Source organism: Eptesicus fuscus, chromosome 22, assembly GCF_027574615.1.
Source record: "Eptesicus fuscus isolate TK198812 chromosome 22, DD_ASM_mEF_20220401, whole genome shotgun sequence".
In the NCBI taxonomy this organism is placed as follows: domain Eukaryota; kingdom Metazoa; phylum Chordata; class Mammalia; order Chiroptera; family Vespertilionidae; genus Eptesicus; species Eptesicus fuscus.
The window spans coordinates 42,255,594-42,280,035 of NC_072494.1; the positions used below are offsets into that span (position 1 = coordinate 42,255,594).

Genomic DNA, 24,442 nt, shown 5'->3' on the forward strand with positions numbered 1-24,442 from the left:
GCTCAGGCCTCTGTCTGGACCCGGTGTGCCCGGCGGCGCCGTGAGGAGTGTGCCCTGCGCTCAGACTGCCGGTGTTCTGAGATCTCTGCGCCCGAGAGGCGGGCTCTCTTCTCTCCTGACCCTGCACCCGGAGCCAAGGCTGCCGTAGGAAACCTCATTCTCTCCACGTGGGTGTGGGGGGGAACAGGAGCCCCAGGAGCGGGAGGGGATGGGGCGCCCACTTCCCCCTGCTGTTCAGCGGGAAACCCGGGACTCTGGCAAGTGAAGGTCTGCCTGACTTGTCTCTGGGAGTGTGACAGGACTGCATGGAGCCGGATCCCACGCGGGCCCACTTCCGAGGCTCCTGCGCCCGGCTGTGCCCCCAGCAGGATGCTGGCCATCATGGGCACGGGCGCCAGCCCTGCCGGTGGCCCCGCGGGTGGGTCACCTGTCACAGGCTGGGCCGGCACTGCCAGCTGCTGGGACAGATGTGCGCAGCGTGGGGGCTGCACAGGTCTAGCGGGGCTCCCATCGTGCTCACTTGCACCTGCCTGTTACCCCTGCGGCCTCAGAGGTGGCGCTCGGGGGACGCCTCCGCCCAGGGACGGACGAGAAACGGCACCTGCGTGCCCTGCCTCCGCACCACCGACAGGCGGGCTGGCTCTGGTGCTGGGACTGACTTCCTGCGGTGAGGCCTGTCCCAGCGTCAGTCGCAGGAGAGACCCTGGGCCCAGGGGCCGCCGTCCGAACACACCGGTTTCTGTGTGAAATCGTGAGGCCACAGGAGGGCACCGCGTGGTGTGTGGTTAACGAGCTTTGCTTTCTCCCGGCTCCTGGCGTATTCTCCTCTTCCTCCATGCCCCCTCCCCCTCCCCCTCCCGGGTCTCCCTGGAGCCGCATGAATGAAGCGTGCAGGGTCCAGGCCTCCACATTAGAGGGAACGATTTTCCCATTACGGTTCCTTGTTGGACTCTGTGATAGAGGTGCTGGCAGGGCAGCTCTGGGCTCCCCACCCCTGAGAATTCCCAGGAGAGGCCTCTTAGCGAGAAGGATTTACAGCCGAGACAATGCGGCTCTCACATCCTTAATTACACGCCTCGCCCAGGAGCTCCTGAGCGCAGGAGCTGCCCCTGCAGGACTGCGTTGCCCCGAGCGGTGCAGGGGCTGCTCTGCCCCCCCCCCCCCCCCCCCGTGCATCCAGACCCCAGCACTCCTGGGTCCAGCCCGGGCTCCCTGCTGGAGGCAGAGCTGCGGGGGCAGGAGCTGGAGCTGGGCAGTGGGGAGGGGCTCCTGCATGGAGCCAGCCCCAGGCCACGCCGCCCGCGTGTCTGCAGTCTTGGTTGGTGCTGGGACAGGCTCGGGTTCAGCGCTCGGCCCGCACACCCAGAGGCCGGCGTGACCTTCACTGGTTCTTTTGCTGAAGTCAGGCTTGACTCTGGCGAGGTCGGGGTGACCGGCTCTTCCTGGGAACCCCCTCTGCTGCGGCCGCCCTGGAACACGGCGTGGCCTGTGCGTGGCTCTGATGGTGTGAAAGGTGGCATTGGCCATGGTCTGGCTTGAGTTGGGTCTTCTCTCCTTGGGACTTCTTCCTCCGGCTGGTCCCTCTGTGGTCCTTTCCCGTCGTCCTCTCCTTAGCTCTTGCCTGCCTCCTCCAACCAGTGAGGACCCGCTCCCTGAAGTTCAGCTGCGTCCCTCGGCCGTGGCTTTGGCCCCAACCCGCCAAGCCCACCTCTGCCCTGGACTCCAGAGCCCTGCTTCAGCTGCTGGGCGAGGACAGAGGGGGCCTGGCTTTCTCCATCTCCGCGGTGCTGTCACTGGAAGAACCACAGGGCCTGAGCTGGTTGGGGAATGGATGAGTTAGGGTTTGGAGATTTGACACCAGGAAGCAGGGTGAGGGGGGCTGGGAAGAGCCGGGGAAGAAAATCCCTACAGAGAGCAGCGCGGGGACAGAGGCCAGGGCCCGCTCCAGTCCTCCTAACTCGCCGCCCCTCACGTGACTCAGTCGGGCCTCCGTTTCCTCATCCATAAGATGGGAAGCTGGCCAGGCCCTGCTGCCCGGGGACGCCTTCTCCACGCGTCCCAGCCCACCGACCAGCTCTGCAGGCTGCTGCCCTCCTGGTGGCACTGGCCCTTCAGGGAGAGGTGCCCGGGGTTAACCTCGCCCTGATGTGCAGGGCGGTCCTGAGAGAACCGCGGGCAAGGAGGGTGCGGAGAAGCCAGAGCTCACAGGCCCTCATGGAAATCTGAGCCTCTGACCCCTTGGCTCCTCCCAAACCAGCACCCCCTGCCCCGCTCTCTGCCCCCCCCCCCCGCCCCCCCCCCCCGCCCCGCCTTCATCAGCATTCCCAGCCTGCCTCCTGCCTGTTGGAGAGATGGAGGCCAGTGGCGGATCTGACTGAAGAGCGTGTAATATAAAAGGGCAGAGCTGAGCCCGCAGGGACTGGCGGCCGAGAGCTCCGATATTGCTTCCTCCGCCAGGGCAGCGCGGAGCCCGGGGATCACTCACAATATTGCTGCCCCGCTGGGAGGGGAGGCGCAGGCATGGAGCCCGGGGAGGCCGCGTGGAGGCCGAGCAGGACAACAGCAATATGGCGATACTGTAATCACAGTGGAAACAGTAATCACCGCGTGTTCCAGGGTTATTAACTTGGGGAAGCCGGGTTTATTAACTCTCCCGGCTTATTAACTGCGAATCTTTGCTCGTGGCAGCGTGTGCCCGAGGCTTGGGGCGGTTTGAGTTCATCAGTCTCGGGCCCTCCAGGAGGAAGGGGCACGGGAGAGAGGGAGCAGCGGCGATATTTGAAGTAATTAGAGAGGCTTTATTGAAATCACATGCACAAGACGTGGCAATTAACGGGGACGAGGCCGCCCGCCCTCCGAGGACCGCGGCTGTCACAGGCAGCCCTCGTCGGGGGCGGGGCCGCGTGAGAGGCCCTGGGAGCACACGTCGGTTTCACCCCGAGATCCGAGCTGAACCGTGCGGGGAGCAGGCACACGTCTCCCCGTTACCACTGCTGCACGACACAGAAAACGAAATGTGACGGGGAAAGGCGGGGGTGGAACGGGAAGTTTGATTCCGTCCCTGAAGTTACTCGCAAGTACAGAGAATCCCAGACTCCACAGAAGGACCTCCTGGGGTGCGGAGGCCAGGCCAATCCGGGGGGCGGGCGGCTGGAGGGGCCAGGCCAATAACTCTTTTTTTAAAATGAAGACCCTGGTGAAAATATTGCAGGAAACACATTTAAAAAAAATGTTTTTATTGATTTCAGAGAGAGGAAGGGAGAGAGAGAGAAATATCCATGATAAGAGAGAACCATTGTTCAGCTGCCTCCTGCACACCCCCTACTGGGGATCGAGCCCCAAACCTGGGAATGTGCCCTGACTGGGAATTGAACTGTGACCTCCTAGTTCATGGATCAACGCGCAACCACGGAGCCACACCAGCAGGCCAGGCTGAGACCGTGTGATGAGATTGGTGGTGAGGGGCAGGGTCGTGGGGGCATTGCAGCGTTTCAGAGGTAACTGGTGGCATTGGGATGGGCATGTCTGGGTCCCTCGGGTCCCCGGGGCTGTGCAGTCGCCGGGGATGAGGGCCGGTGGCCTCCAGGATGAGGATGGGACGCTGTGTGGAGGCGCCAGCTCCGCTAGCAGGTTTTCTAGCGACGCTTTTGAGCCTGGAGTGAATCCTTCATGTGACGATGGCACAGCAGAGGTTTAGATCCTCACGTCAAACACCTGTTTGCTGTCTCCCGTGGTCCCGCACAACGAAGAAAGCTGACTGAGATCAAAAGAGCATTGGATCGGGGAGCAGAAGCCCCAGGTTTCGGACACTTGAGCCTGGTTTTTATGTGACAAATGGGGTGTCAGGTCACGGACAGGCTGTATGAGGATGCGGGAGACGGACTCTGATGACGCTTGTGGACTGCAAAGACCGCACCTCGAAGGTTCCAGACAATCACCGTGTTAACCTTCACTGTTGCCCGCTGAGCACGGGGCCCAGGGCCGCAGCTGCAAATGCTCTCTCGCCGGCATCTCGGCGCCTCTGCTTCCCCCTCTCCCGCAGGAGCGGACGATAAAGGGCCGCCCGTCAACACTGACACAGGATTGCTCAGTGTCCGATGTACTCACTCAGCGTTGCACCCCAGCTTCTGTCGTCGGGGCTGTGAGACGCACGGCCACGTGCGCGGTGGACACTTCTAATTAGGAGAGTATCACGCTGGGACCCGGGCCCTCGTCGGCAGAGCCTCCCTGGGCCTGGTCAGAGGAGGTGGGTCTGGAGCCCTGGGCGAGCTGTGTGGTCCCGGCTGCTCTGGAGCCCGTGGGTCAGCCTCAGGTGGCCTTGGTGCTCCCCCACTGACCGGCTGTGCTGTCTGGGACCTGCAGGGGGTCTGCAGTCACACCTTCTGGGCAGTGTCCCACCTCAGCCCTCATTCCCCCAGACCTGTGGGCCGCAGGCTGTGTGCCTGGCACGAACTTCGCTCAACAAGCGTCCTGCTCACCGAGGGGAGGGTCTGAGTCACGCTGCGGATGGGCCACGGGGAAGATGGGGAGGTGACACAGGCGAATTTCTCTCTACCGTCAGGAGGGAGGTGACCAAAAGGTAACTGTGAACATTTTGTGGGGGGCACCTTCCATTCCTGAAACGCTCACCCATCAGCACGTGCTTGCTGCACTGTAGCTGGGCCCATGGAGGGAAAAGAGGAGCGGGCGAGCCCCTGGCCCTGCATGGCTTAGGGTTCTGTGCAGGCGTTTGAAGCGCAGGTTGGAAAGTGTTGAGGGCGGTGAAATCAAGTGCAAAGTGGTGGAGGGTGAATTCAACATCCGGGCTTGTCTTGGAGGAGCAAAATGTTCCGCAAAGGAAATCAGGGAAGGCTTTCGAGGGGAGGCAAGCTTCCGGTCAGGCCCATATGAAGGCACGTGGCAGAGGTCAGAGGTGTGTGGCCAGGGGTGGAGCAGGAGGTGGTTTACCTGGCACGTAGGGGCACATGTTTTAGTGTGATATCGGCATCTTTACTTCTAACAGGTATCAGAAAGGGTAACACCAAAGCAGCAGGCATGGTAGCGATAGAACGTTTCTACTTTCAAATAAGCCTGTTTAAGCGAAATGAGTCCGTGGATACATGGAACAGGTTACCATTTTCCAGGTGGTGACACGCTTGGCGGAGAGCATGTGTGTGACGTGGAAATGTCTGGAGGTTAGGAAACGCTGGTGTAACGATATTCTCACCTTACATAGTTTGTGGTACTTCATAATTTACAAAATATTTTCATATGCGTTTTGTGATTTATCACTATTACCACCCTCTGTGGTGGACTGGGTGGTATTATTACCCTGGAGAAAATTATAATTTTAGCAGGTATATTTTTTCATTGAATTCTGACCAACCCATTTTACATCTAAGAAAGTGTGGCCTGGAGAGGTTACTTTACTCAGGGTGAGCCATGGGCTGGGGTCAGGCCTGGGCCTCCTGATCGGAGAGGACTATCCTTGGGGGAGGAACCGGAGGAGTTCCAGCGCAGGGCACAGCACTGAAGGCATGGAGCTAGAATTAGGAAATTGTGTTCCAGGGTAAGAGGTACAGCTTAGGACATGGTTACATGTGGATTGAAAAGCCAGGAAAGACAAGGGTGGGGATCACTGGAAAAGGGCTTTCGAAGTCTGTGTGTTAAGGAAATATGTGGGTGATCATGATGATGATGATGATGATCATCATCAAGACCACATAACATGAAATTGACCATTTTCACCATTTTCAAGTGCACAGTCAATGGCTTTCAGTCCACTTACAGTGTCAGGCTGCCATCCCACCATCTCATTCCGGAACCTTTCCGTCATCCCCAAAGGAAACCCTGGACCCAGTAAGCAGACGCTCCTTTGCCCCTTCCCCCCACACCCTGGAAAACACTTCTCTGTGGATTTGGCTGTTCTGGGTATTCCATGTAAATGGAGTTATACAGTATGTGAACTGTTATGTTGGCCTTTTCCCACATAGAATATTTTCAAGGTTCATGCCTGCTGTGGTGTATATCAGTACTTCATCCCTTTTCATGGGTAAATCATATTCCATTGTATGGCTATCCCACATTTTGTTCCATTCATCAGTAGATGGACATGTGGGTTGTTTCCATCTTTTGGCTATTATGAATAAGTCTGCAGTGTATATTGATGTACACATTTTGTTTGAACACCGATTTTAATTTTCTTGGGTATGTGCCTCGGGGTGGAATTGCTGGGTCATAGGGCAGTTTTGTGTTTAACTTGGAGGAACGGCCCAACTATTTTCCCCAGCGGCTCTGGCGTTTTCATTCCCACCAGCGGTATGTGACGGTTCCAGTTTCTTCCATCCTCACTGACACTTGTTATTTCCCACTTTCTTTTGACTGCGCCATCCTGGTGGGTGTGAAGGGGTATCTCGTTGTGACTGATCATGTTGAGAATCTTTTCCTGTGCTTACTGGCCACTTGTCTGTCTTCTCTGGAGAAGTGTCTGTTCAAGTCCTCTGCCATCTTTTAACTGTGTGTTTCATTTTTTGGTGGTTGAATTGTAAGAGCCTTTATATATTCTGGACAGTAGACCTTTATCAGTTACATGATTTGCAAATATTTTCTCCCATTCTGTGGCTTGTCTTTTCATTTTCTGGATCCCGCCTTTTGACGCACAGAAGTTTTTAATTTTGATGAAATCTCATTATCTGTCTTTCTAATTATCTGTACAACAAGGGGCCCTCAGGGCCGAGTGTGGAGATGTTGTCATGGTCAGAGACGTGCTTCCCGGGGACCTCTGTAAGGTCTTAAAAATATAAAGACAATAAAAATCATTCATGACCAAGGGTTACAGGTCACCCCTCAGTATTCTGCTGTCTTTCTAGACATTTTCTTCCCTTTATTCATGTGTGTTTCTGTGGGTCTGCCTTTTGTCTGTTTATTTATTCTTTTTAAAAATATATTTTTATTGATTTCAGAGAAGAAGGAAGAGGGAGAAAGAGATAGAAACATCAATGATGAGAGAGGATCATTGATTGGCTGCCTCCTGCAGGATTGGGAACTTAGCCTGCAACCTGGGCATGTGCCCCGACTGGGAACCAAACCGTGACCCCCTGGTTCATAGGTCAATGCTCAACCACTGAGCCACTGTGGCTGGGCAACTGTATTTATTCTTATAAATATTTTCATTGACATTATGTTGTGAACATTTTTCCATATTAGTCTTTGGAAGTATGGTTTTATTGGTTATGAAAATTAATTATAGCATAATTTGTTTAACCATTTATATTATTGTAATTACTTAGATGACCTTCCTGATGATACATGTTTTATTACCTCTTGGATTACTTCCTTCGATTACTGAAGGAAAGGATTATAGTATAAAACATACTAACATTGTTTAAGGTTCTCCAGGACGCTTTCTTTCCTCCTTTCTCTCTCGTTCTTTATTTTTCCCTTTCCCCCCCTCCCTCCCTCCCTCCCTCCCTCCCTCCCTCCCTCCCTCCCTCTCTCCCTCTTTCCTTCCTTCCTCCTTTCCTTCTTCCCTCCCTCCCTCCCTCTCTCCCTCTTTTCCTTCCTTCCTTCCTCCCTCCCTCCCTCCCTCCCTCCCTCCCTCCCCCCTCCCTTCCTCCCTCCCCTTTCCCCTTGAAAGGAGCTTGGCAGGTTGATGTATCAGTGGTTTCTGTTGGAAGCCGTAAGCTGGGGCAGGGCCTCCACCGTGATTGGCGTGGGTTCAAGGACATCAAAAAGGGGACACTACTTGGACTACCTTCCCTGCCTGAGTCCGGTGTGGTCACAGAACAGTTCAGTGGCCTTGGCCTCTGTTCATCCTCATGGTTTACCGGCCCTTGAAGAGGAGCTGTCTTTGGAGAACAGACCTGGGCAGGCCAGTCCCTCTCTCCCTCGCACCTCTAGGTCTGAGTCACAGGATCAGGAAGGCGTTTTCTCCACCTGCCTGTGCCTCTCCTCTCACCGGGCGTGTGTTAGTGACAGCTGCATACTGTAGGGCTGTTGTTGTTTGTTTTTTGCTGAAATGTTTCTTGGATTTGTTTCTGTTTTTTTCTGGAGAAATAGTTACTAAATTGCTGACCGTGCTCGTTGCTCCTTGCTGCTCTCTCTAGTCCTTCCCGAGCTTGACCGTTCTGACTGGTTACAGCAGTAACCCCAGTCCAGCCCACCCAGTCCAGCCCACCCAGTCCAGCCCACCCAGTCCAGAGCCCCGTCCTGCCTCTCTGCTTCCCACACGAGTCCCTGGTCCAGAGCAGGCGGGCAGGGCCTGGTTTCTGCCCGCACTTGAGGGAAAGGTTCTATGCTACGTATTTTCACCGTTAGGATGTCATGGGTATTAAGTTACCTTACCGATTTAATGCAGCTTTTTCAAGGAGAAAGAAAGGCAGGCTTGTTTTGTTTGTTGGAATGGAGATCTGTCTCCGTGGTGTCTTCTGAAGATTCTCCCAGCATGCACTGTGTGTGCCGAGTGGTTTTCCTCCGGGCCTCATTCGCCATTTACAAATGGCTTTTGCTTTCAGAGCAGTTGTAGGTTCTCCGAACAGTTGAGAAGAAGGTGCAGAGCTTTCCCATACACCCCCTGCTGACACTGTCAACACCCCCAGCCGAGGGGACCGTTAGAACTGATGAACCGACGTGGACACGTTGGGGTTCACTCTGTGTTGTGCGTTCTGTGGGTCCAGACAAATGGGTATGGCAGGTGTCACCATTCTAGAAGGTTCACTGCCCTGACACTGTCTGCGCTCTGCCGCTCACCCCTCCCATTAGCCTCCGGCAGGCGCGGACCTCTACTGTCGCCTTCGTGCCGCCTGTTCCAGAGCGTCACAGACGCGGAATCACCGCGTGCCGTCTCTTCAGACTGGCTTCCTGCGCGCAGCGATGCGCAGTCCCGTTCCCTCCATGTGTTTTCGTGGCTCGATAGCTCCCTTCTCCTTGGCATTGAACCCTCTCGCGCTGTCTGGATGGACCACAGTTTACCGTTCACCGGTGAAGGACCGCGTGCTTGCTTCCACGTTCTAGCGATCACGATAAAGCTGCTGAGAACATTTCTGCGTGGATTCCAGCCTTTCTGTCTCTCAGTGAGGTGGCCTTGTCATCATCATAATTCAACATATTATTAAATTTTTTAAAAAAATCCTTACCTGAGGATATATTTTCCATTGGTATTTAGAGAGAATGAAAGGAAGGGGTGGGGGAGAGAAAGAGAGAAACATCGATGTGAGAGAGACACACGGGTTGGTTGCCTCCTGCCTGGGGCCGGGTTTCTAACCTGCAGTGGAGGCTCATGCCCTGGACTGGGAATTGAACCCAAGACCCTTTGGTCTGTGGATTGATGCTCTAACCACTGAACAACCAGCCAGGGACCACACAATACTTTTTTTTTTTTTTTTAAATATGGAATGCTTCACGAATTTGCATGTCATCCTTGTGCAGGGCCACGCTAATCTCCTCTGTATTGTTCCAAGTTTAGTACATGTGCTGCCGAAGCGAGCACCCGCACGTTACTTTTAAGGGTTATTCCTAGATATTGTCTGCAGTGAATGAAATCCCTCTTTGTACCATAAACTTTGTCACTGACATCATAGAGAAACTATCAATTTTTACACATGATCTTGTGTCTACATTTTACTGAATCTTTTAATTTTAAGAGTTTTTTGTTGTTCTCTTGGCTTTACTAATTTTCAAATAATGACTATTTGTCATTCTTCCCAGTGGGTTTCTGTCTGTCTGTTTTTTTTTTTTTTCAGATAGGACTCTTCAGTATTTAGGTAGTGGAGATAATAGGGAAAGTTCCTATCCTCCCTGGATTTTAAGGAGAAATGGTGCCTTTTGATTTTTTAAGTTTGATGTTGGCTGTAGGTTTAAGATTAATTTTTTTTCATGTTAAGCAATAGCTCTATTTTCTAATAAGAGATTGGTGGGCATTGGTGTGTGCGAGAGAGAGAGAGAGAGAGACAGAGACAGAGAGAGAGATCTCAGCTGCATTCACTCAGCTTCAGTTACAGAAAGCCGAGCTGCCCTGCCGGGAGCTGGTAAACGAAGGGGTTTGTTTCTCCAAGTGATGTCTGGGAGGGAGAAGAAATGGGGCGGCTCCTCGATGCCATCGCTTTCTGTGATCCTCATCCCCATCCTCAGCACCAGGCCCACGTCTCCCTCGTCCCCATCCTCAGCACCAGGCCCGCGTCTCCCTCATCTCCATCCTCAGCACCAGGCCCGCGTCTCCCTCATCTCCATCCTCAGCACCAGGCCCGCGTCTCCCTCATCTCCATCCTCAGCAGCAGGCCCATGTCTCCCTTCTCTCCATCCTCAGCACCAGGCCCGCGTCTCCCTTCTCTCCATCCTCAGCACAGGCCCTTGTCTCCCTTCTCTCCATCCTCAGCACCAGGCCCGCGTCTCCCTCATCTCCATCCTCAGCACCAGGCCCACGTCTCCCTCGTCCCCATCCTCAGCACCAGGCCCGCGTCTCCCTCATCTCCATCCTCAGCACCAGGCCCACGTCTCCCTCGTCCCCATCCTCAGCACCAGGTCTGTGTCTCCCTTCTCTCCATCCTCAGCACCAGGCCCGCGTCTCCCTTCTCTCCATCCTCAGCACCAGGCCCGCGTCTCCCTTCTCTCCATCCTCAGCACCAGGCCCGCGTCTCCCTCCTCTCCATCCTCAGCACCAGGCCCGCGTCTTCCTCATCTCCATCCTCAGTACCAGGCCCGCGTCTCCCTTCTCTCCATCCTCAGCACCAGGCCCGCGTCTCCCTTATCCCCATCCTCAGCACCAGGCCCGCGTCTCCCTCGTCCCCATCCTCACCTGGTCTGTGTCTCCCTTCTCTCCATCCTCAGCACCAGGCCCTCGTCTCCCTTATCCCCATCCTCAGTACCAGGCCCGCGTCTCCCTTCTCTCCATCCTCAGCACCAGGCCTCCATCTCCCTTCTCTCCATCCTCAGCACCAGGCCAGCGTCTCCCTCCTCTCCATCCTCAGCACCAGGCCCGCGTCTCCCTCGTCCCCATCCTCAGTACCAGGCCCGCGTCTCCCTCATCTCCATCCTCAGCACCAGGCCCGCGTCTCCCTCATCTCCATCCTCAGCACCAGGCCCGCGTCTCCCTCATCTCCATCCTCAGCACCAGGCCTGCGTCTCCCTTCTCTCCATCCTCAGCACCAGGCCCGCGTCTCCCTTCTCTCCATCCTCAGCACCAGGCCCGCGTCTCCCTTCTCTCCATCCTCAGCACCTGGTCTGTGTCTCCCTCGTCCCCATCCTCAGCACCAGGCCTGAGTTCTCATGGCCAAGAGCAGTGGTCAGCAAACTGCGGCTCGCGAGCCACATGCGGCTCTTTGGTCCCTTGAGTTTTTAGCAAAGGCCAGCTTAGGAGTACCCTAATTAAGTTAATAACAATGTACCTACCTATATAGTTTAAGTTTAAAAAATTTGGCTCTCAAAAGAAATTTCAATCATTGTACTGTTGATATTTGGCTCTGTTGACTAATGAGTTTGCCGACCACTGGCCAAGAGGATGCAGCCCAGCCTCCCAACCCCATCCCAGCAGGAAGAAGGCGGCAGGAGCTAAGGTGAGGGGTAGAGGGCCCAGCAGCTGAGTGTGCTTCTCTTCAGGCGGCTCTCCAGGAACCACCAGGGCCTTCCACTCACATCTCCTTCAGGACGCACAGCCCTGGGGCGGCCGTGGTCTGAGAGCAGGGCCTGCAGATGTGGGTGGGTTAGCCGCCTGCTGCCTCATCTCCATCCTCAGCACCAGGCCTGCATCTGGTGCAGGCAAAGGGCTTGGAGGCCTGGGGAAGGAGCTGACCTGACTCCTTAGCCGACCCTCTGCATAGAAAGCTGAGGGTGTCTGTGGTTTCAGACTTGCCTCTTGACCCTCGGTGCCCACGCGAGTCACTTAACCTCTCTGCTCTCGGGCTGCCTGGAGGGGCTTGTGGATGCAGATCCCCAGGGGGCTCCAGTCGCATTTCTGCGTTTGCAATGGGATGTTTTCTTGGTTAATGAGTAACTGCTCTTTGGCCTGATTTTTATGGGGCTGTTATTAAATTACTTCTGCTTGAACACAGCCGTCAGGTGAGCAGGATGTGGCAAAGGTGGCGCGTGGATGCTTTTAGCAACAGGAACGCTGCTTCTTCACAAGGAAGCGGGAACAGGCGACGAGGAGAAAGCCCGAAAGTCACCTCCACTCCCCAGCGGGCCGGGGCGGGACACGGAGCCTGCCATTCCGTGCGCCCGTCCGCCCGCTGAGCCTACGTCTCGCCTGCAGGAGAGGGCAGTGCCTTGCTTTGCATCTTGTTGGGAGAAGCACCCTCCCCCAGGCTGCTTTTGTGGCAACTATTAATTGCTTCCTGCGTTTATGCCACGGAAAGAAGGCAGTTGCCAGGGAGTGAATTACCCCTCGGATAAGTGGGGGGTCATTAATGCACTGTTGACCCTGAACCCGAGGATGACGTGCGGTCCGCACGAGCTCTCGGAAATTTACCAGAACCCACTTCAGCTGGAGGCGATGTGTTTTAAATCCCCCGTAATGCACCGAGGGAATCAAATTAGATAATAGTTTGCAGAAATCTCCGGGCCGGGAGCCCCAGGGTTGTCACCCTCAGGCTGTGGCCCTGCCTGTGTCCCGTGGGACCAGATGGCTGTTTCCCCCCGCCCCCCCCCCCCGAATGGTGGACGCCGACCCAGCGCGCCCGAGTGCGCGGCAGCTGCATCCCCGTGTCCCGAGTCTTCGTGGCTATTTTGTATTAATAAGTAGCTTCCGATTCTGCCGTGGCCTGAAGCGGTTTGAACTAGGCTAAGGGGTGGTTCAGTGTGTAGGTGCGTTGATGCCGCGGCCCCTAGTTCTCCTCCAGGAGAGCCCAGGTGCGCTCCGCAGGTGCCTGGCAGCTGGGGTGTGGGGTATGTGCTAGCTGTGGGGCGGGGGGGTCACTTCTGTGGGTTTGACAGTAAGAATGGGAACTGTTTGGGGTGCGTCTCTTCACAGCCCTCATCTGAGCGGGGTTCACAGTTCAGAGCACCTGTGGATGAGCAGAATCACCAACCAGTGGACAGCTTCCAGTGTGTGTGTGTGTGTGTGCGGGTCCTGTGTGTGTGTGTGTGTGTGGGGGGGTACTGTGTGTGTGTGTGTGCTGTGTGTGCGGGTACTGTGTGTGTGTGTGTGTGTGTGTACTGTGTGTGTGTGTGTACTGTGTGTGTGTATACTATATGTGTGCGGGTACTGTGTGTGTGTGTGTGTGTGTGTGTACTATATGTGTGCGGGTACTGTGTGTGTGTGTGTACTGTATGTGTACTGTGTGTGTGTGGGGGTACTGTGTGTGTGTGTATATGTGTGCGGGTACTGTGTGTGTGTGTGGATACTATATGTGTGCGGGTACTGTGTGTGTGTATACTATATGTGTGTGTGGATACTATATGTGTGCGGGTACTGTGTGTGTGTGTGTGGGGGGGTACTGTGTGTGTGTGTATACTATATGTTTGCGGGTACTGTGTGTGTGTGTGGGGGGGGGTTCTGTGTGTGTGGATACTATATGTGTGCAGGTACTGTGTGTGTGTATACTATATGTGTGTGTGTATACTATATGTGTGCGGGTACTGTGTGTGTGTGTGGGGTACTATGTGTGTGTGTGGATACTATATGTGTGCGGGTACTGTGTGTGTGTATACTATATGTGTGTGTGTATACTATATGTGTGCGGGTACTGTGTGTGTGTGTGTGTGGGTACTGTGTGTGTGTGTATACTATATGTGTGCGGGTACTGTGTGTGTGTGGGGTACTATGTGTGTGTGTGGATACTATATGTGTGCGGGTACTGTGTGTGTGTATACTATATGTGTGTGTGTATACTATATGTGTGCGGGTACTGTGTGTGTGTGTGTAGATACTCTATATGTGCGGGTACTGTGTGTGTGTGTGTGTGTGTCTATACTATATGTGTGCAAGTACTGTGTGTGTGTGGATACTATATGTGTGTGTGTGTGTGGATACTATGTGTGTGGGTATTGTGTGTGTGTGTGTACTGTGTGTGTGTATACTATATGTGTGTGGGTACTGTGTGTGTGTGTGTGTGTGTGTGTACTATATGTGTGCGGGTACTGTGTGTGTGTGTACTGTATGTGTGTGTGTGTGTGTGTGTGTGTGGGTGTGTGTGTGTGTATATGTGTGCGGGTACTGTGTGTGTGTGTGGATACTATATGTGTGCGGGTACTGTGTGTGTGTATACTATGTGTGTGTGTGGATACTATATGTGTGCGGGTACTGTGTGTGTGTGTGTGGGGGGGGTACTGTGTGTGTGTGTATACTATATGTTTGCGGGTACTGTGTGTGTGTGTGTGGGGGGGTTCTGTGTGTGTGGATACTATATGTGTGCAGGTACTGTGTGTGTGTATACTATATGTGTGTGTGTATACTATATGTGTGCGGGTACTGTGTGTGGTACTATGTGTGTGTGTGGATACTATATGTGTGTGGGTACTGTGTGTGTGTATACTATATGTGTGTGTGTATACTATATGTGTGCGGGTACTGTGTGTGTGGGGGGGGGTACTGTGTGTGTGTATACTATATGTTTGCGGGTACTGTGTGTGTGTGTGGGGGTACTGTGTGTGTGGATACTATATGTATGCGGGTACTGTGTGTGTGTATACTATATGTGTGTGTGTATACTATATGTGTGCGGGTACTGTGTGTGTGTGTGTAGATACTCTATATGTGCGGGTACTGTGTGTGTGTGTGTGTGTGTGTCTATACTATATGTGTGCAAGTACTGTGTGTGTGTGGATACTATATGTGTGTGTGTGTGTGGATACTATGTGTGTGGGTATTGTGTGTGTGTGTGTACTGTGTGTGTGTATACTATATGTGTGCGGGTACTGTGTGTGTGTATACTATATGTGTGCGGATACTGTGTAGATATTATATATGTGCGGGTCCTGTGTGTGTGTCTGTATACTATATGTGTGCGGGTACTGTGTGTGGGTACTGTGTGTGTGTGTATACTATATGTGTGCGGGTCCTGTGTGTCTGTGTGGATACTATATGTGTGCAGGTACTTTTGTGGGTAGTGTGTGTGTGTATACTGTGTGTGTGTGTATACTATATGTGTGCGGGTACTGTGTGTGTGTGTGGATACTATATGTGTGCGGGTACTGTGTGTGTGGATACTATGTGTGTGGGTACTGTGTGTGTGTGGATACTATATGTGTGCGGGTACTGTGTGTGGGTACTCTGTGTGTATGTGTATACTATATGTGTGCGGGTCCTGTGTGTCTGTGTGGATACTATATGTGTGCAGGTACTTTTGTGGGTAGTGTGTGTGTGTGTGTGTGTGTGTGTATACTATATGTGTATACTATATGTGTGCGGGTGCTGTGTGTGTGTGTGTGTGTGTATACTATATGTGTGCAGGTGCTGTGTGTGTGTGTGTGTGTGTGGATACTATATGTGTGCGGGTCCTGTGTGTGTGTGTGTATACACTGTATGTGTGTTTGTGTGTGTGTACACTGTGTGTGTGTGTGTGTGGATACTATATGTGTGCGGGTCCTGTGTGTGTAGGGGGGTGTTCAGAAATATTTGAAAAAACTCACTTTTCTGGCATTTAAAGTACATTTCACAGATGCTCCTATGGGTCTTTTGGTTTTGTTTGTTACAAACTCATGTTCGGGACCCTGCTCCTGACCAGGGTGTAGCCCGATCCTGTTGCCAGGGGGCCTTGTGGGGTCACCCTGCCCCCAGGGAAGGTGCGGACGCTGGGCTGTGCTCACGCTCTCCTTCTGCGTTTCCTTCTTTCCTCGTGTTCGGGAAGGACCCCGACATGCGCTCCGCCGCCAGCTCCCCGTGTGTGCAGGCGTCCCTGGCCCGGGTCCGCGGGCTCCTGCTGCGTGTGCGGCCGGCCAGGCACATTGACGCAGACCCGCCCGGTGCCGCGCCACCCGGATTGGCGGTGTGCACCCCTCCCAGCCCAGCTGCCTCTGGAGCGGCTCGGCCTCCGCGTCGTCCAGTCTACACAGCGTTCCCGCCCTCTCTCCTTCCCTGCTCTTCCCGCCCTGCTCGCTGCTCCCGTGGCTGGAGGGAGAGCCGTGGCCCTCCTGCCCGGGGCCGCCGAGGCTGCCTGTGCCCAGGGGCAGGCCCGGCCTCAGGTGGCCAGGTCCAGAGCGCTGGTTCCGAGCGGGAGCTGGTTCTCATCTCCGCCCCTGGGCCCGAAGCAGCCTTTCCTCTCTGCCCTCGTCCGTGTCCGCCAGGTGCTCTCAGCAAGTTCTGGGCTGGGAGGGCCCTGCTCTGGGCAGTGTCTGCCTGCCTCTCTCAGACCCGTGTTCTCTCCCTCCCTTCAAACACACACACACACACACGCGCACACACACACACACACACACACACGCACACACACACACACACTCAAGATAAAAACCCATGGTGGCTGAGCTCCCCAACTGAGAAAGAAAACCGTCCTCGTATCAAGAAATGAAATGGCCTGGCCACCACGTCACCCAAATAATGGGTGAGGGTGTCTGTCCGCTGACGGCCGGACTTTGACCCCAGCCCCTGCTGTGCAGACGGCCAGGGGGTCCTCCCCGGACAGTGTCTGAGGCCGCCCGCGGAGAGCCCGCCCGGGGCCACGAGGACCTCGGGGTTCGGAGCCCTGGGCGCCCCAGGAGGCCTGTTTCAGGCAACACCTTGGTGAGGAGCGGCTCCCAGCCACTGGGCACGGCTGTCCAGGGCGGGCAGGGTGTCCGGAGGGTGTCCGGAGGGCGCCAGGCGTGCGGGCTCTCCGCCTGGGCCGTGGCTGAGTCCTGCCTGGGCCCTCCCGGCTGCAGGGCCCGACCGCGAGGCGTGGGTCTGGCTGAGGCAGGACTGCGTCGGACCAACGCGCCCGGGGGACAGGACTTAGCTCACGGTGCTGGGTGAGGGGCCAAACGCGAGATGACGGGGCTCATTTCCTCTCCGCGGCCTGAGCTGCGGCAATCTGTTCCAGCTCCTCCGCGATGCCGGTTGCAGCTGCGCGCACACTTCAAAGCGCCGAGCGGCGGGGTTTCCGCGCGGTGTCCCTGGGCTTTGAGCCAAGGCTGGAGCCAGTGCCGCGGGGAAGTGGGCTTTCCCCGGGTGTTCTTGGCCAGTGTGGGTGCGGGGGAGCTCGGGAGAGGCGAGGAGGTGGCCTCGGTGACATCGCCTCCACAGCACAGAGGCTGTGGCTGCCGCCGTCGCTACACGGGACAGAGTGAAGGGGGAGGGAGCAGCTCCGACAGAGCTCGCTGACACGGCCTGTGGGCCTCACCACGAGGGACGAGCAGTGGGACCCCAGGATGTCTTTCTCGGGCAGGCGTCTGACCGTCCCCCAACCGGCGGGGAGACAGGACAGGGCGCTAAGGCGCCAGCCCGCGGGGAGCCCTGGGGCCCATCTCCAGCGGAAAACGGCCCCATGGACCGTCAGCTGCAGCGGCGCCCTGGGCCGGTCCAGTCATTGTCCTGGTGACGGGGAGTCTGTGCGCGGACAGGCGACCGCCGGGCCGCTGGACGGGGTGGGAGCCGGCTCTGCTTCGGGCAGAAGCTCCTGGAAGTCTGGGTGGAAGCCGTGGCGTGCCGCTGTCTTTTCAAGCAGAGACTAAAGGGAAGAGGGAGCGAGTCCTTGGACCGGGAGGAGAAGAATAAAGGTGCTGGAAGAAAATACCGTTTCTAAAAGGTAGAGGCAAGACAAGAAGAAACGAAACGGGGAGAAAGAGAAGCCGAGACACACAGCAGGTGAACAGGTGTCGGGACCAGCCCGAAAGGGCAGCCTGTTCCCTAACACGGGGTCCCCGCCCCCGCCCTCGTCTGGTCTTAAACCAGGAGAGGATGACCGGAGACGGCACTGCAGAGCCTCGCGCCCCCACGAAGCGCCGGCGTGAGAACAAGTCCTCCGAGACGTGGGAAGCCTCCTGACCGGAGAGGCGGGCTCCGTGAACGTCTGTCTCCCTTTCCACCCGCTGCCGTGGACTGCTCTGAGCTCAGAAACCCACCCGTGGTGACCCCCCTGTGAACTCCCCCCCACGCGGCTGAGCGGCCGTGGCAGCTTGTGGAGGTGCCGCCGCCTCGGGCGGACGCTGAGGCCGCGTCCCGCTCGCTGTGAGCCCCTCCTCTGTGGGACCAGGGCTGGCCGGGTTCTCACTGCCACTCCCTGCCTTGTCACTCGGCGGCCAGTGTAGCCCTGCTTTCTGAGGGCGGCTGGGGACAGGGCCACGGGGACCCTCCTGTGACGCGGGCTGTCTTCCAAGATTTTCCAAGAGAGCTTTCCCAGGTCCTTCCTGTGGTGACCCGAGGTGGGCGGGGCGTGGGGCTGGGTGTCCACGCCCCTGGCTCCTTCCCTGTGTAGCCCCGTGGGGGCTTGGTCCTTTCACGGCAGCCTGAGCTGCTGTTGGCTGTCATCTCTGCAGTAGCTGCTCCCGACCCCATCTGCTCAGGCCTGGGTGGGACAGCGGCCCCCAGTCCCCAGCCCTGAGACCCTGTGCCATCTTTGGTGCTTTCTTCAAACCCCACCCACACTTTTGTGAATAGTAAAAAACTCAATGATCCAACATAACCACAGCCACAGCCACAGCCACAGCTACAACCACAACCCCAATCACAGCCACAACCACAACCACAGCCACAGCCACAGCTACAACCACAACCACAGCCACAGCCACAGCCACAGCCACAGCCATAACCCCAGCCCTTAGCCCCAGCCCAACCACAGCCACAGCCCCAACTACAGCCCTAGCCCCAACTGTAGCCACAGCCCCAGCCACAGCCACAGCCACAGCTACAACCCCAACCACAGCCACAACTCTAGCCACAGCCATAGCCACAGCCACAGCCATAGCCGCAGCCACAGCCACAAGCACAGGAGAGGGTACATGTGTGACTAAGTATGAAGTTGGTCATCGTTTCTACATGTCCATGGCGTGGGGCTGGTGTTCTGCCCATTGTGTCTGGTGTTCTCCAGTGCACACGGCAGGGTGGGTGGAGTGAGGAGCCGGGGAGGCGGCTCTCTAGGGTAGGGTGTGTGTGCCGGTGACGTGAGCCACCCGGCCGTCGGGCTGGAGCAGGGTGGCTTCCTGGGAGTGTGGTGTGTGGTCTCCCAGAGCCCTCTGCTCACAAGGGCCCCAGGGTTGGCTTAAGTTTCTGCTGCCCCATCTTCATAGTTCTTAAATTATTAATTAACAATTAGTTTAAGTCCGTGGTCAGCAAACTGCGGCTCGCGAGCCACATGCGGCTCTTTGGCCCCTTGCGTGTGGCTCTTCCATAAAATACCACGGCCTGGGTGAGTCTATTTTGAAGAAGTGGTGTTAGAAGAAGTTTAAGTTTAAAAAATTTGGCTCTCAAAAGAAATTTCAATCGTTGTACTGTTGATATTTGGCTCTATTGACTAATGAGTTTGCCGACCACTGGTTTAAGTGATTAAGAATGGAATTTTAAATAATTTAATATCATTATTAAATTGTAATTCTTAATTTCAAGAAAGGATCCTGCATTTTCCCTTTCACACTGGCCCCTTAGATTCTGCTGGTCCTGCCGGGATGGACTTGCCAAGGACCATCTTATTCCCACCTGGCGTAAGCTGCGCATGAGCAGCCTCGGGCCGTGATGGGCTAGATTCTAGCCGCTAGGAGGTCATTGACGGAATGGCGCTCCTCAGGGACTAGTTTTCTGGTGCGCAGCCTCTGAAAGAGCTAGCGAGCAGCAGTGGGAAGAGAACTCCTGTATTTGTTCAGTTCCCTTTTCTCCACCAAGTCTGAACACAAGCTCCCAGCATGCCCTGCCCGCCCCCCCCCCCCCCCCCCCCCCGGAGGCAGTGGCCGGAACCACAGCAGCTGTGTGTGTGCTGAGGCTCTGCAGTTGGCGGGGCTCAGCAGGGATGGCTGGTTGCTTCTGAAGCCCTGTCAGCCCTGTGGCTCAGCCGGGACAGAAGGTCTGTTTCCATGGTAACTCACACACGTGCCTGGCAAGTCGGTCCTGGCTCTGGCCTGGGATCTCGGCTGGGCTGTGGCTGGGGGTTTGGGCCCCGTCCCTGTCGGCCTGTCCACGGGCTGCTTGAGCTTCCTTACGGCATGGTGGCTGGCCCGGGACACGGGAAGGGGAAGCTGCCAGTCTTAAAACCTGGGCCCTGATACTGGCCCCGCCTAAACCTGGCCCTTCACCCTCGCACCCCCACCTCGATTCACGGTGAGGGACACAGTCAAAGACTGTGCTCAGACGTCTTTAATCCGTCCCAGTAAGCACACTGACGTATGTGGGAAAGGTACGGCAGGAACGCCGTGGAATCTCCGAACAACAGGTGCTGGGCTCGGTGCCTTGCAGCCTCTGGCCTCCCCGGCCGCTCTGTCCAGCCTGGCCGCTCTGTCCAGCCCGGCACGCTGCCGTCCACACAACTAATGCAGAGCAGCTCTTCTCCGTCCTCGGCCCGTCTCCCACTCGGAGCCTTCAGCACGGCCATAAGGCCGGTATCCCAGCCCTTTAGAGCCGCTGGACTGGAGTCTCGGATTTGGGAACAGGAAAGCAGCAGACCTAGCGGGAGAAGCCGCTCTGCTTTGTCGTGGGGCTCAGGGATGTGGGGACGTAGCAGGCGTGCCGCCTCTTCTGGAGGGAAAGTGGGCAGTGCAGGGCCATCTGCTTGAGTGGCACGCTGGCACCAGGGGCCCCCTCTGGGTCACTTGAGGCTGTGAAGATTGGAGGCTCTGGGAGCTCTCGGCCCTCACGAACGGCAGCCCCCCCCCCCCCCCGTGCCCTCTGAGAAGCTCCTGGGGGCCTGGGTCTCACAGCGCCATCCTCTTTCCGGGAGCCTGCAGCGGCGTGCAGGGAGTGGGGGCCTCAGGGTAGCACCCCTCTGTCTGTCCCTCAGTCCAGCCCAGGGTGCGGCCTTGCCTTTTGGTACAGTCTGGGTAAGAGGTCAGAGATCTTCAAAATCGGGAGCATCGGGGCGCCCCATGGAGTCCCCATCCTGTCTCCAGGCCTGTCTGTCAGGGACACAGGCCGTGAGGGCCAGGCAGGGGGTGGGGCCTCCATGCCTGTCGGTGACCTCACCTGGGGCGGGATTCTCCTGGGCTTGGGGATGTCCGGTGGTTCCAGAAGATTCTTCACAGGAGGCTTCTTATCACACACCCGCTGGGAGCTGGGAACGCACCAAGGCGACCGGCCAGGCCGTCCTTACACCAGGAGGTCGTTTTCCACGGGGCTGTGAACCTCCAGCGAGGCGTGCGTCGCTCCGGGCCTGCGTGCCCCTCAGAGGCGCGGGGGAGGTTGTTCCGACCACTCCGACTCCAGTGCCTTCCCCGGCAGCGGAGGGGGCCCCGGGGAAAGAAAAAGGTGGGTCCCGTTGACGGAAATGCTCGATCTTGGGATTCCGTTCCATCTGCGTGTGAGATTCCAGATAAGCCTTCAACTTCCTGGCTGTGAGAACGGAAAGAAGTGGGAAAGTCTGAATAGAAACAGACTCCAGGTTTGGGGGACCTCCCAGCAAGTGTCGTCCCCGGGCAGCTGCCCGGGGGACGTCCGTTACCCACGATGACTCTCGGAGGCGCTTCCTGAGCCGCCACAGGGCGCCCTCGGCACGCAGGTCCACAGCCCGCGCGGAACCGAGGGGCTGGGCTCCCATCCAGCGACAGCCATCTCACGAGGGACCTCAGGGAGCACCCACACACCCAGGGACCCTGACACGGGACCTGCATAACTTCCCAAGTATTCACTGAGATAAGGCACAGAACCGGAGCAGGGGGGAGGGAGGGGGGAGGGAGGGGGAGTGCGTGGCCACCTCGGCCCTGGGGTGCAGGACCCCGTGTGAACTCGTTCTGCACAGAGACCTGCCGCTGCTACCTCTCGGGTGCCCTGTGATTCGGGTGCAGCAGCTTTGCATTCTCATTCCCGTCATCAGCAAATCGGATGCGTTTCTGTGGAGTAGGAAACGAAGGGGCTGCTTCTCGCTTGTTTTGTGGCTGATCGGAAGCACCCCGACCGGCCCATCCGGGGAGAGAGCTGAGCGCAGGGAACAGAGTCTGGAAGGCGGGAGAGCCCAGCCTGGGCTGATGGCAATACCACGGTCCCATCCCCGATGAAGAGCTCGAGTTTATGCCGCACGAAGCCAGGACGCAGGGGCCAGTGTCTCCGCCTTCAGGGAAGGGACCACACCCTGTCTGACTGACGGTCGCAGCGTGCCGCCTTCGGGCATCTGCCTGGGCTGGCACGAGGACGGCCCCTCACCCGCAGTGCCTCCCGACCGGGCTGAGGGGGCGGCGGGCTGGGGGCCAGTTTCTCAGGGCGGCGGCGGCACGCCTCTCTGCTCGCACGCGCGGCGGCCTCTGCAGAGGTGGCTCACGGGTCTCCTTGGGCACCTGGCGGTGTCAGGTCCCACTGGCTTGGGGTTCCTCTCTGGGGAAGCTGCAGAGAGCCATACCGGGTTCCTGGCACCCCAAGCTGAGCAGGAGCTGAACCTGCAGGAAGGATGGGGTGGGCTGGGCTGGGCTGGGGGGCCCTCCAGGAAGAGGGGCGAAGGCACCGTGCAGACAGTTGCTGCTGCTGTTAGATCCGAGGCAGAGGCCTGGGAGGGGGTCACGGGTGCCCGTGCATCTCGGGCGAGAGGTAACAAATGAGCTGACAGTCCGCCCGCAGCCCCCCGCCAGGACGTCCTGGGTTTTGCCACTGGGGGCTCTTGCAAGACAGAGGTGCCTTCCCTGCCAGGTTTTTGTTATTAAAGTTGATCCCCTGCATCAGAAACAAGCCTTGGAAATCGGCATCCAAGTGGGACTCGAGGCGCTCGGCAGCAGCGTGTGCCAAGGCGGGGGGTGGGGCCGTGCGGCCAGCTCGCTCGCATCCAGGAGCGAGCCCTCAGCATCATTCACGCTGTCAGGGCATCTCCGCGGTAATCACTTCCAAATGGCGGCGGCGTGGGGAAGGGGCTCCCCTCCAGTCGCCCTGGAATGTCTCGACGCAGGACGGGAAGGGAGGTTTTTCCATGAGCGGCTCCTCTTTCCAAAGGGGACCAGCCTAGAACATGAGACGCCGTGAGCCTCTCCAAGCATCATCTACAATAACATCCACGTCCACAGCACAGGGGAGGAGCCCCTCCGGGCGGGCAGGTCCCACTGCTGCCGGGAGGTGCTTCCAGGATGCGGGCACCCCAGGAACGAGCCCTGTCTGCGTCTCCGAGGCCGAGGTTGCAGGGCTGTGTGCTTGGGCTGGGATTCCGTCTCCACAGGCCACAGCCACCCTCTCAGACACAGATCCCGCTGCGAGCTCGGGGACCACACCATCGGGCCACTTGCAAACCACGTGGCTTTCATCAGCCACTGAACCTTTCTGAGCCTCGGTGGTCTTACCTGTAAAATGGGGATGGCGGCGACCATTTTATAGAATTGTTGTGAGGACTAGACGTACAGCTTTTGGGAAAGTGTGAATCGTAGTAGGTACTTAGCGTAGTTTTTAAAAACAACGTTGGAGAGATTCGGTGTCTTTCCCGTTTGACCTTGGCGGGCGGTCTTGCTTCCTTCAGTTCTGACCAGATGCGTCGCAGTGACCCGTAGCCATTGCGCCAGGCGTGTCCGAGCCCCGCTGCCTGCGTAGCGGTGTCACCTGCCCCTCGCCGCCCCTTAGCTCCCTTCGCCGTCGCGGTGCCCGGACCGGGCTGTGGCCACGTGGCTGGTGTGCCAGGCGTCGTGGGGCCGGCTCCACAGGGCGTCCCGTTCTCAGGTGCTGACTGCAGGTTCCAGATGCCCCTCTGTCTGCTCAGCCTCTGGAATTGGTCTGGGGTCGATGTCACAGGACCAGGGAGGAGGGGGGGCAGCATGGGTGACGCGGTTGGTGGCCTTCACTGTCTTTTTTGGAAGTTGAAGTGTGTGGGCTTAGAGGCTGTTTCCACTGAAGACCTGAGTCCACATGTTGTTCAGACACAGCTGGTGGGACGAGGTGCATGCTGGGACTGGTCAGGCCCCTTCTGGGTCCCGCGCCCGGCCAGGCTCGGTGGACGGGAGTGGAGGTGTGCGGTGCCCAGGCAGCTGCGGACGCGGGCGGATGGTTGTATGGGGTGGAGGGGCCTGGAGGTCACGGAATCAGCTGGCGTCTGCCAGCATCTTCATTACGTGTGTACGTACCGCGCACCAGCCAGAGCTCCTTCTGCGGAGGGTGACCCGGGGACGAGGTCTGATGGCTGGTGGTTTACCTAAGACGCGGGCACTGTGGCTAATGACTGCCTCTGGCTGCACAGCGGCCGTGGGCCTGGCCGAGCCGTCGCTCCTGTCTGTCTTCCTGTCTGGCACGGCGGCTCTCCGAGACTCTTGTGGACTGGCCATCCGTCTCCGGACAACCAGGGTCTGTAAGATTTAAGGCTTGTGGGAACCGGGCTTGGTAAGGGTTGGACGGACGGAGTGAGGAGGCCCGCTGTGGAGCTGGATGGGTTTTCACATGGAAGCTGGAGCTCTCCTCGCACGTCCTCTGTCTCTCCCTCCCTGTGAGCTCTCCCGCTTTCTCTCCACACCCAGCGCCGCG

The 24,442-nt window shown here is 57.2% G+C and overlaps 1 protein-coding gene and 1 non-coding gene across 2 annotated transcripts in view; one reads left to right on the plus strand and one right to left on the minus strand.

Moving 5' to 3' along the window:
• Positions 1–24,442, plus strand: part of LMX1A (LIM homeobox transcription factor 1 alpha) — a 116,125-nt gene that overhangs the window by 22,082 nt on the left and 69,601 nt on the right. The gene's annotated exons all lie outside the window — the stretch shown is intronic.
• LOC114226932 (U6 spliceosomal RNA) lies at positions 9,361–9,466 on the minus strand. The gene has a single exon (XR_003613043.1). It is a non-coding gene; the product is annotated as a U6 spliceosomal RNA (small nuclear RNA).